Raw genomic sequence first — 9,394 nt, forward strand, 5'->3', positions numbered from 1 at the left:
GAGAGCCAGAATAGGTAGTTATAGTTTTTCTCAGCCACGGTTGCAGGGTGGTAACTATTCTCAGCATAACCAAAAGTTTTTAGTTCCAGCTCCTTCCTCAGCTAGTGCTTCAGTTCCTAAGTTAAGAAATAGTAACAAATATAGGGCTCTAGTCTCCAAATCTCAAAATAGTGCAAGCATTATTCGCACTCATCCGCCTTGCGAAGAATGTGGTAAGTATCATAAGGGTGTATATAGAGCCAACAATAATGTGTTTTTTGGATGTGGAGAGTCAGGTCATAAGGCCCGAGACTGTCCTACACCCGGTTCGTGAAGTCAGCACGACTATTTTTTAGCTCAGTCCAGTCGCTCAAATCAGCAGAGTTCCAATTCCAGTGCTATTAGTGGGCAACGCCCAATAGAGTCTATGCATTTTTGTCCTGACAAGATCAGGAAATTTCTCCTGGTGTAGTCACTGGTAAGTTACAATTCTTTCACTTGTATGTTTATACTTCTTCAAATTTAGGAGCTTCTTTTTCTTTTATAACTTTAAGGTCAGACCAAGTGTTAATAGGACCTTTTCTAGTCTCCACCCCAGTAAGACAGTCTAACACAGCCCGACAGGTATACAGGAATTGTCCAGTTATGATGTCTCAGAAAGTCAGGCCTTCACGATTCTGGTACTGGTGCCAGTATGTGTGAAAATTCAGTAAGGAAAGATGATTCCCGACTTATTCCTACATTAGTGCAAAGTTTTATAGTTCAGCCATTACGATATTTATGCATACTTTACGTTTCAGTTTTATGAACATAGTTTACATTCATGCACTTCCCTTAGGATCGTCAGTATTTTAAGTTCCTAGTATGAGGAATCCCAGTTCACTCAGTGTTAAGAATCATGTTCCATAAGTATAGAAATTCCAGACTCAGGTCATGCAGCTCATGACTCATGCACTTATGTCTTGTCTTACAGTATGTTCATCCTACATGATTCATTCTCCACTTCTAATGATCAGCGAAACTCAGACTATGTCACGTATACCCTCTATTTAGATCCCTTGGTGAATCCATTGGGATGATTTTCTATCCCTCGAGTCTCAGTTATGGAGTCAGTTCAGTAATCAATATTTAGTAAAGGACCAGTTCAGTAATCAATATTTAGTAAAGGACTCAGATAGTCCTATAAAGCCATGGATTTCAGTTATCAGTTACTTAGCTATCAGAATTCAGTACTTCAATACCAGTCTAAACCTTAGTTATCAGGAGTCTAAACCTTAGTTACCAGAAACCAGTATTCAGTCCCAGCTACAGTCTTAGTTATAGTTACAATCTCAATTATCGTCTCAGCTATAATCTCAGTCCCAGTCCTATCACAGTAATTGGGTTGGTAACTCAATTCAGTTTTGAGTTACTCGACCATAGTGTATTGTTATCATTCACTCAGTTGTCATCCTTCCAGTATCTTAGTTTACAAGACTATTCCAGAATCATGTTGTACTCCTGGTGTTGTATTCTTAAATAATACAGTTACCCTTAATTCATGCTCAGTTATCTCATGTCACTCAGTCAGTCCTTATCTCCTAAGCATAATGCTCTGCAGTTGCATTCTAGTTATTTAAGACTAAGTACAGTTTCATCTTGCAGACCCAGTATTTAGCTATCAGTTATTCAGTTAATCAGATAAGTTAGTACGTTTAGGCATTCGTGCTCATCACTCATGTGAATATTTTCAGTAGTCTCAGGTAAAGAAGAAGTACTTCAGTTAAGTATAAGTTTTCCATATGAGTTAGATCGATCAGCCAGTAATTCAGTTTATCAATCAGGCAACAAGTTTGTATGGTGTGTTTTCCCATCTTTCCACCTTGTCCTACTATTAGGAATTTCAAGAATGTAACTATTCCAAGATAGAAAGTCCCAGTAGATGCAAGATCAGCTCAGTTCATGTATTATGTCTTAGTTTCAGATCCCAGATATTCAGTCATAATTAAGTTCATAGGTGCCCTGTGCATCATCCCAATTTTCCTCGATATCTCAGTCAAGTCAGTATTCTTCTAGGGACGTAATGTCCCAAGGAGGAGATGCTCTATAACCCCCGAGCTATCATGCCCTAAACCCTCTAATTTCTCTTCACGTGATGAATCCAATTTAGAGTTATGGGTACCTATAAGTTGACCCTCTAGCTCCAATACCATCTGTAATCCATGTACTCAATGGCTCAGTTCAGTTCACGATACCCAGTTCACATCACATGTTACAGACTCAGCCATGTTCTCATATTCCCATTCATGCGTGTTCAAAAAGGATCTTGAGATGAGGTAAAAAAAAATTTCTGTGTTTGAAAATATTTCCCATGAAGGGAGTGAAGAGGTTTGGCAAAAAGGGAAAACTTAGTCCCTGATATATCGGTCCCTTAAAAATTCTCAATCGCTTTGGCAAAGTATCTTATGATCTCGAGTCGCCTTTACATCTAGCTTTAATGCATCCGATCTTTTATGTCTCCTTACTTAAGAAATGCATAGGTGACCCAGTAGTCGTAGTCACTATTGAGGGCGTAGACATTCAGAACAACCTCTCTTATGAAGAGATTCCAATCAAAATCCTTGACTACCAGACTCGTAGACTAAGGAACAAAGAAGTCCCTCTAGTCAAAGTTCTTTGGCAGAATTAGTCCATTGAGGGAGCTACTTGAAAGCAAAAGAAGACATACGATCCAAACACCCTTACCTCTTCTCTGAAAAACTCAGACTCAGCCCAAGGTAATAGCTTTCCTTAAAGCTTATTCAGTTTTATGTTCAAATTTCAGTTACAAACCAGTTTCATGCTCAGATTCCCATCATAAACTTGGTATCCATCTACCATTGCCTATTCAATCATGTGTTCATGCATCAGACATGCATTCTCCCTTTGAGAAACTCAGTTATCAAAAATATCAGTCATGTATTCATGAGTCAGTTCAGCCATGAAATCATTTATCAAATATGCATGCTCAATATGAATCTCAGCAATATCAGTCATGTAGTCATGTTCCAGTTGTTCATGTTTAGTTATGTACTTCAGCTTATCATTTCTCCCATTTAAGTAAGTATCATTCGAGGACGAATGTTTCCAAGGGGGAGATATTGTAATACCCGTACTTCTACCTAGCTTAAAATTATCCCAAAAATGTTAAAGACTTTCTTTAAAAGATGAATCCACTTTTATACATGTGGAATTTTCAAAATTTTTACTTTTTGTTGTGTGGGAGATTGAATAAGCTTCCCAGTGATATAAAATTTTCCCAAATCAGACACCCTACCGAAGAGTTAGAGCCTTTTTAGTGAGACAGTGTACCACCTGAGCCATCAGCACATTGCAGAGCCAGCTTAAATGACAATTGTCAATTTCCAGTGTTGTTCTATGATAGTGGCGCATTGCACCAAAGGCCCAGTTCACAATTTTCCTTTTCCAGGGAATCTTTGCGATGTGTCCACATCACGCTAAACTTTTAGGTCGTAAACAAAGTGGCAACGCGATAGCTCCTCGTTGCGCCACCATGCAAATTCCCAATTGTCTAGTTCTAGTGGCTTGGCGCGATAGTGGCTCATCGTGCCAAGGATTAAAATCGGGAATTTTCTAATTTTTATGATATTAAATCCTAGGGGCCGTTTGGTCTCTTCCTATGACTTTAATTTCGTCCAATCACGGGATTTAACCCTAAGAGTGCATTATTTGCTCACTTTTGTATTAGTCTTTCAAATTAAAATCAACTTTACTCAATAACAAGAACCCTAGCTCTCAAATTCAAGGACCAAATCACAAGAACTCTCCATCAATCCTTCTAAATTCATTAACTCAGGTATGCATAGTGTTTATTCATGGATTCCTTTCATCCATGAAGCCCAAGAATCAAGTTTTAAATCATGTATTATAAATATTATGTTGTGGGTTGAGTATGTTTATGTGATTGTTGTTGTATGGTTCCCAAGTTGGAATCTCAATGTGTTTTTATGGAATTACGTTAGTATATGAGTTTAAATCTATGAATTAAGTAGTTTATAAGGTGTTAATTGATGATTATACCTATTCCCTAAGTGGTGCATGTAAGGCGTTTGATAAAATGCCTTGAAGACTATAAATCATGTAATATATCTCAATTGTGACTTAAGTGATGGATTCATGTTTTACCCTTATGTTCAAATTACCCCCATGCTATTGATGTGCAATGTAAATGTTTGTTGAAATGCTCATGATGCTAGAATATGGAATTATGACATTGATTAGATGCATTCCTTCCATGTACAAGATTAGGATAACCATGTACTTCATGAAATCTCTAACTTATTGTATTATAAATTATTGATATTGGTTATTTGTTCATATAACGCCTCAATTTTCTGGATTTGGAAGGCCAAACGGTGCTTATGATCTCAAATGACCACAAGCTAACCCTCTACTGATATCTCTACCCGAGCACTGCATAGTATAATAAAATAAATACGGAAAATTGGTGGAAACTTTCCATAAGGTTCAAATAATCTAAAATAATCAAAACTAAAAACTGAATACTGATACATCTGTCTGAAAATCCTCTAAACTTGTCTGAACTGTGGAGTTGATGGGACATGTCTCCAACTAATTCTGTCTACTGAAAATAAATTGAGTCTAATTCCATAATAAAATAAGGATCATTCTCGAATAAAAAGGACTCACTGCTACGTCTACTGCTGCTATCTGAGTCTGGACTTCTAAGGGTGCTTTGGATCTTGTACTTATGAACCTATGGTATAAGACACCATAGTGCAAGAGAAAAGTATGCGTCAGTACTTTGAATGTACTGGTATGCTAGATAAGGTAAGGCTAAATGCAAGGGCTTATGCATGAACATAGCTTAACCGAATAACATGAGAGTACTGAATAAGGACATATGCATAAATGCACAAACCATAGCTAAAATCATCATGACTCTGAATACTGATACTTGGATACTGATTTACTGACATCTGAACTCACTACTAATACTGAATAACTGAATCTTTTGATATTGATAATCGAGTACTGAAGTTGAGATCAGTCCTCTCTAGCATTGATCTTTAAAATTGATAATACTGAAGCTGATTAACTGAATCTGCTCATATCAATGACTGAGTTCCGAGTTTGCTACTATGGACTAACTAAATTTATGATCAAACCTTTCTAACGGATGATCTCTGAATCTACTAATAATGATGAAGAATGATTGTACCTGAGATCAGACCTATCTAGCGGAAGATCTCTGAATCTTTTAATAATAGAAATAACGGATTGAGTTTGAGATTAGGCCTATCTAACGGGTGATCTATGACTCTATTAGTATTGATACTGATTATCTTTATGTGAGACCAGGACTATCTAATGGGTGGTCCATGAATCTATGGAACTATCTAAGTTTCTTACTGAGATGGATGACTGTATCTGACAGTCACGATTTCTCAGTTCTACTCTGAAGACTAATACTGAAACTGCAACTGTGGGAGTTATCACTTAACCGATATTCCCCAAATCTGATCTAGTGGGGCCTAACCTGTAACCCCAGCTGGAAGGGTGTTAATACCGTGCCATGGATAAAGACCTCTGCTATGGTCAAGCTTCTCTAACGGGTGGCCCTGTACAGGAAGTCAAGCCTAAGGAAATATGATAGTCAAGCCTTAATCTAATGGGTGACTCCTGTTCCTACACTTTTTATGCAGTTCTGGAGTTCAGGGAATATTACTAGCGACTCTGCCTCTCTAACGGGGAAGCCGTCATCCTTGCACTCGCTTGGTGCTAGTTCCTACTCCCAACTGAATGACGCTAAACTGATTCTTGGACTATACCAAACTGAGCTGAATATATTATTGGTTATCTTACTTGACTGATCTGACTGAGTTTACTTGATTCCATTATCTGAAGGAATACTTCTAAATCTCGTTATCTGACTGGATAATACTAAGTTCTGAATTGATTACTTGAATTGTACTGTGGCCTTAAACTGAATTCTTGAATACTACTAAGATCTGAGCGGAGTACTAAATGGAAGTTGGAATGCTAATGATACTTAAATTACTGAGATTTCTTAAGTTCTGTAACTGTCTAAGAGTACTGAATTCTGTAACTGAGTGAGTTCTAAGGATCATGGCTTGACTGAGATTATTGTGAAAACTGACACTGGCTCTAGACAAGAACTAATTTGTCGGGTATAAATACCCCCAGGACTCAATAACATAAAAGTAAAACATAACCATTCTTAAATAGTCATGACCATAGACTTTAATTCACAACACAATTAATACGATATTTCGTCAATCACTTGAATGTCATACACATGTAAATGTATAGGGAATGCATACTAATATCTCATAGTTGTTCAATAAGGAATACACATGGATAAGAATGCATGTAATTTATCATAATAAACTCACTATGGCATTTCAACAAACGTTTGACATGCACTAGTTATCACAAAATTGAGGATTTCATACTTAACATACTAAATAGGCACTATTATCTTTAAGTAAGCATTATATCAAACATATAGGGAGCATGCTTTGGTTATACCACAGATTCTATACTTACTCATCATGAATACATCAATATCATGAAACTTGAAGAGGGTTTATCATGAACATCATACAATTCATCACCTACTAGAATCAACTCTTGAAATTGGTAGTCTAAATCATGAATTAAAACCCAACAATACAAAATTATGAACTCTAATATACATAAATCATGAAATCTCATAAATACGTAAACCTCAGAATTTTGAAAAGAATTCTTGAGCTTTTTAGGTGGAAGAAACCCAAGAATCAACATCTAACATACCTTAGAAGACTATTTATTGATGGTTCTTGAAGAAAATCCTTAGTTTTGTTCTTGATTTCTTGGATAGGGTTCTTGCCCCTTTGAGAGAAAATATTTTGATTTGGGGAAAAATTGATGAATAATGAAGTATTTCTGTTATTTAGGGTATAAAACCCTTATATAGACTGGTTTGGGGCTTCAGAAAATTACCACTTGGTCCTTGAAATTTAACAATGGAATCTAAAAAAAAATCCTGATTTTACATGCTGGCGTGATGTGCCATAATCGTGCCAGCTTACTGGAAATTGGACAATTGGGAAACTACTTGATGGTGCGACTTGGTTGAAATCATGTTGCCACCTTGGTTACGAACTGGAAAGGCACCGCAATGCGGTGGAATCTCATTGGTGCATTGGAAATTGAAAACTATAACATTAAGCCTTGGTGCGATGTGCCATAATTGCGAAGGCTCACTGGATTTTGACAATTGCCATTTTGGCTGGCTCCACGACGGACTAAAGTACCAGGAGGTATACTGTCTCACTAAAATGGCTCTAACACTTCGCCCGAGTGTTGGATTTGGGCGAATTTGGTATCGATGGAAATCTTATTTAATTTTCCACGTGATAAAAAGTTAAAATCTTAAAAATTTCACATGGAATAAAATATATTCATCTTTGAAGCAAGATCTTTGATATTCTAGTGGTGATTTTAAACTAGGAGAAGGGTGGGGTATTACAGTTCAAGAAGTGTCAAGTCTTGTCAGTTTCATGCTATTGAGTCCTAGGGGTACTTGTACCCAAAAATTTAGCTGTGTACCTAGAGCCAGTGTTAGTTTTCATAATACTCTCAGTTAAGCCATGATTAGTAGAATTCAGTCAGTTGCATGACTCAGGAAAACTCAGTAAATTTAGTATCAGTCCAGTACTCAGTAATCTCAGTAATCTAGTAATCTCGGTACTTAAAAATCTCAAAAATCTCTGTCAGTTATCAGATCTTAGTAGTATTTCATCAGTCAACGAACTCCATGAACTCAGTCCAGTTCAGTTCAGTTAATCATGTTTAGTGTCTATTCTGATGGGAGTAGGATTTAACACTGAGTGAACCTAAGGATGAGGACGCATACCCTGACAGTTGAGGATATGATCTTTAGAAGCAATTCTTACAGTCTAGAACTATGTACCCAACATAGGTAGAGATATTAACACTGCCAGATGAGGGTTGATGAAGTGGATAAACACTGTTAGATGAGAGTCCCACCGTTCTCTTTTGGGGACACTGCCAGATGAGGGTCACTCATAATTTATCCTTACCAGTGGTGCGGTATTGATACCCTTCTAATTGGGGTTACAGATTGGACCCTAACTCAGCTATAATAGCTTACTAGGGGTATGTCAATTAGATAACTACTTTCCATAGTTTCAGTTATAGAATTAGGACTGTCAGATACAATCATTTAATATAGTATGAAACTCAGCTAGTTCTATCAGATTTTAGGACTGTCAGACACAGTCACCCAGTTAATAGTTTATTAATTATACAAAATTTATGTTACCAATATTCAAATTTCAGGACTGTTAGATACAATCAATCAGATCAGTTTTTCATAATCAGAACTGTCAAAAATAGTTATTCCTTTATAAATAATACGACATTTTTTCCTTAGTACTCAATAGACTTAGTCATTTAGTATCCTAGTGTTAGTACTCAGATATTAGAAATACATATTATCAGAATTCATGAGCTAGTGTTATCACAATCTTAGTCACAGTCACATATTCATACATGTATTCCCACGTTCATGTTATTCAGTCAGTTAGTATTGTTCATACATTTGAACTATTGCATTAAGCCACCTCACTTGCATACCAGTACATTCAACATACTGACGCATTTGCGCTATGGTGTTTTATACCATAGGTTTAGAAGCACGAGCTCCCGAGAATCCTTAGTAGATCAAAAATTTAGTAGCCAGACTAGCAGTGAGTCCTCATCATTTGAGGATAGCATAATTATTTTATTACTTTATTATTTCAGTAGTTCAGAGAGAGTTGGGGACATGTCCCATCAACTCCATAGATTTCAAACAGTTTAGAGGCTTTCAGACTGTAGCATGTTTCAGATAGTCTATTTCAGTTTTAGGTATTGTTATACCCCATTACAGACATTATTTTATATTCAGTATTAGTTTAGTTTTGAACCTTATGGACTTATAGCTTATATTCCGCATATTTATAGTATATTATTTAGTGCTCAGTTATAGATATTAGTCATGGGTTAGCTTGTGGTCTTTCAAGGTCTTGAGCACCGTGTAACATTTCAAGTACCAGATTCGAGGCATTACAAGTGGACACTTAGAACCAGCAAAGACTTCAAAATAGGGAATTATCCGTAAATATCAAACGAACTGCCTAGTAATCGGTCTCAATAAGTTATAAATAACTTAGGGAAACTATAGAGAAACTCAAACAGTAAAAATAAATAGAATTATGAAACATAACCGAAAAGGTGATTACAGTATCTAACCCTATTCATGCTTTTGTCCGTAGATGGTGAATAGTAGAGTTAACTAGGGATGTGCATCAATCAGTTCAGTTTGGTTAGATTTTGTTTATCT

Source organism: Capsicum annuum, chromosome 4, assembly GCF_002878395.1.
Source record: "Capsicum annuum cultivar UCD-10X-F1 chromosome 4, UCD10Xv1.1, whole genome shotgun sequence".
NCBI lineage: Eukaryota > Viridiplantae > Streptophyta > Magnoliopsida > Solanales > Solanaceae > Capsicum > Capsicum annuum.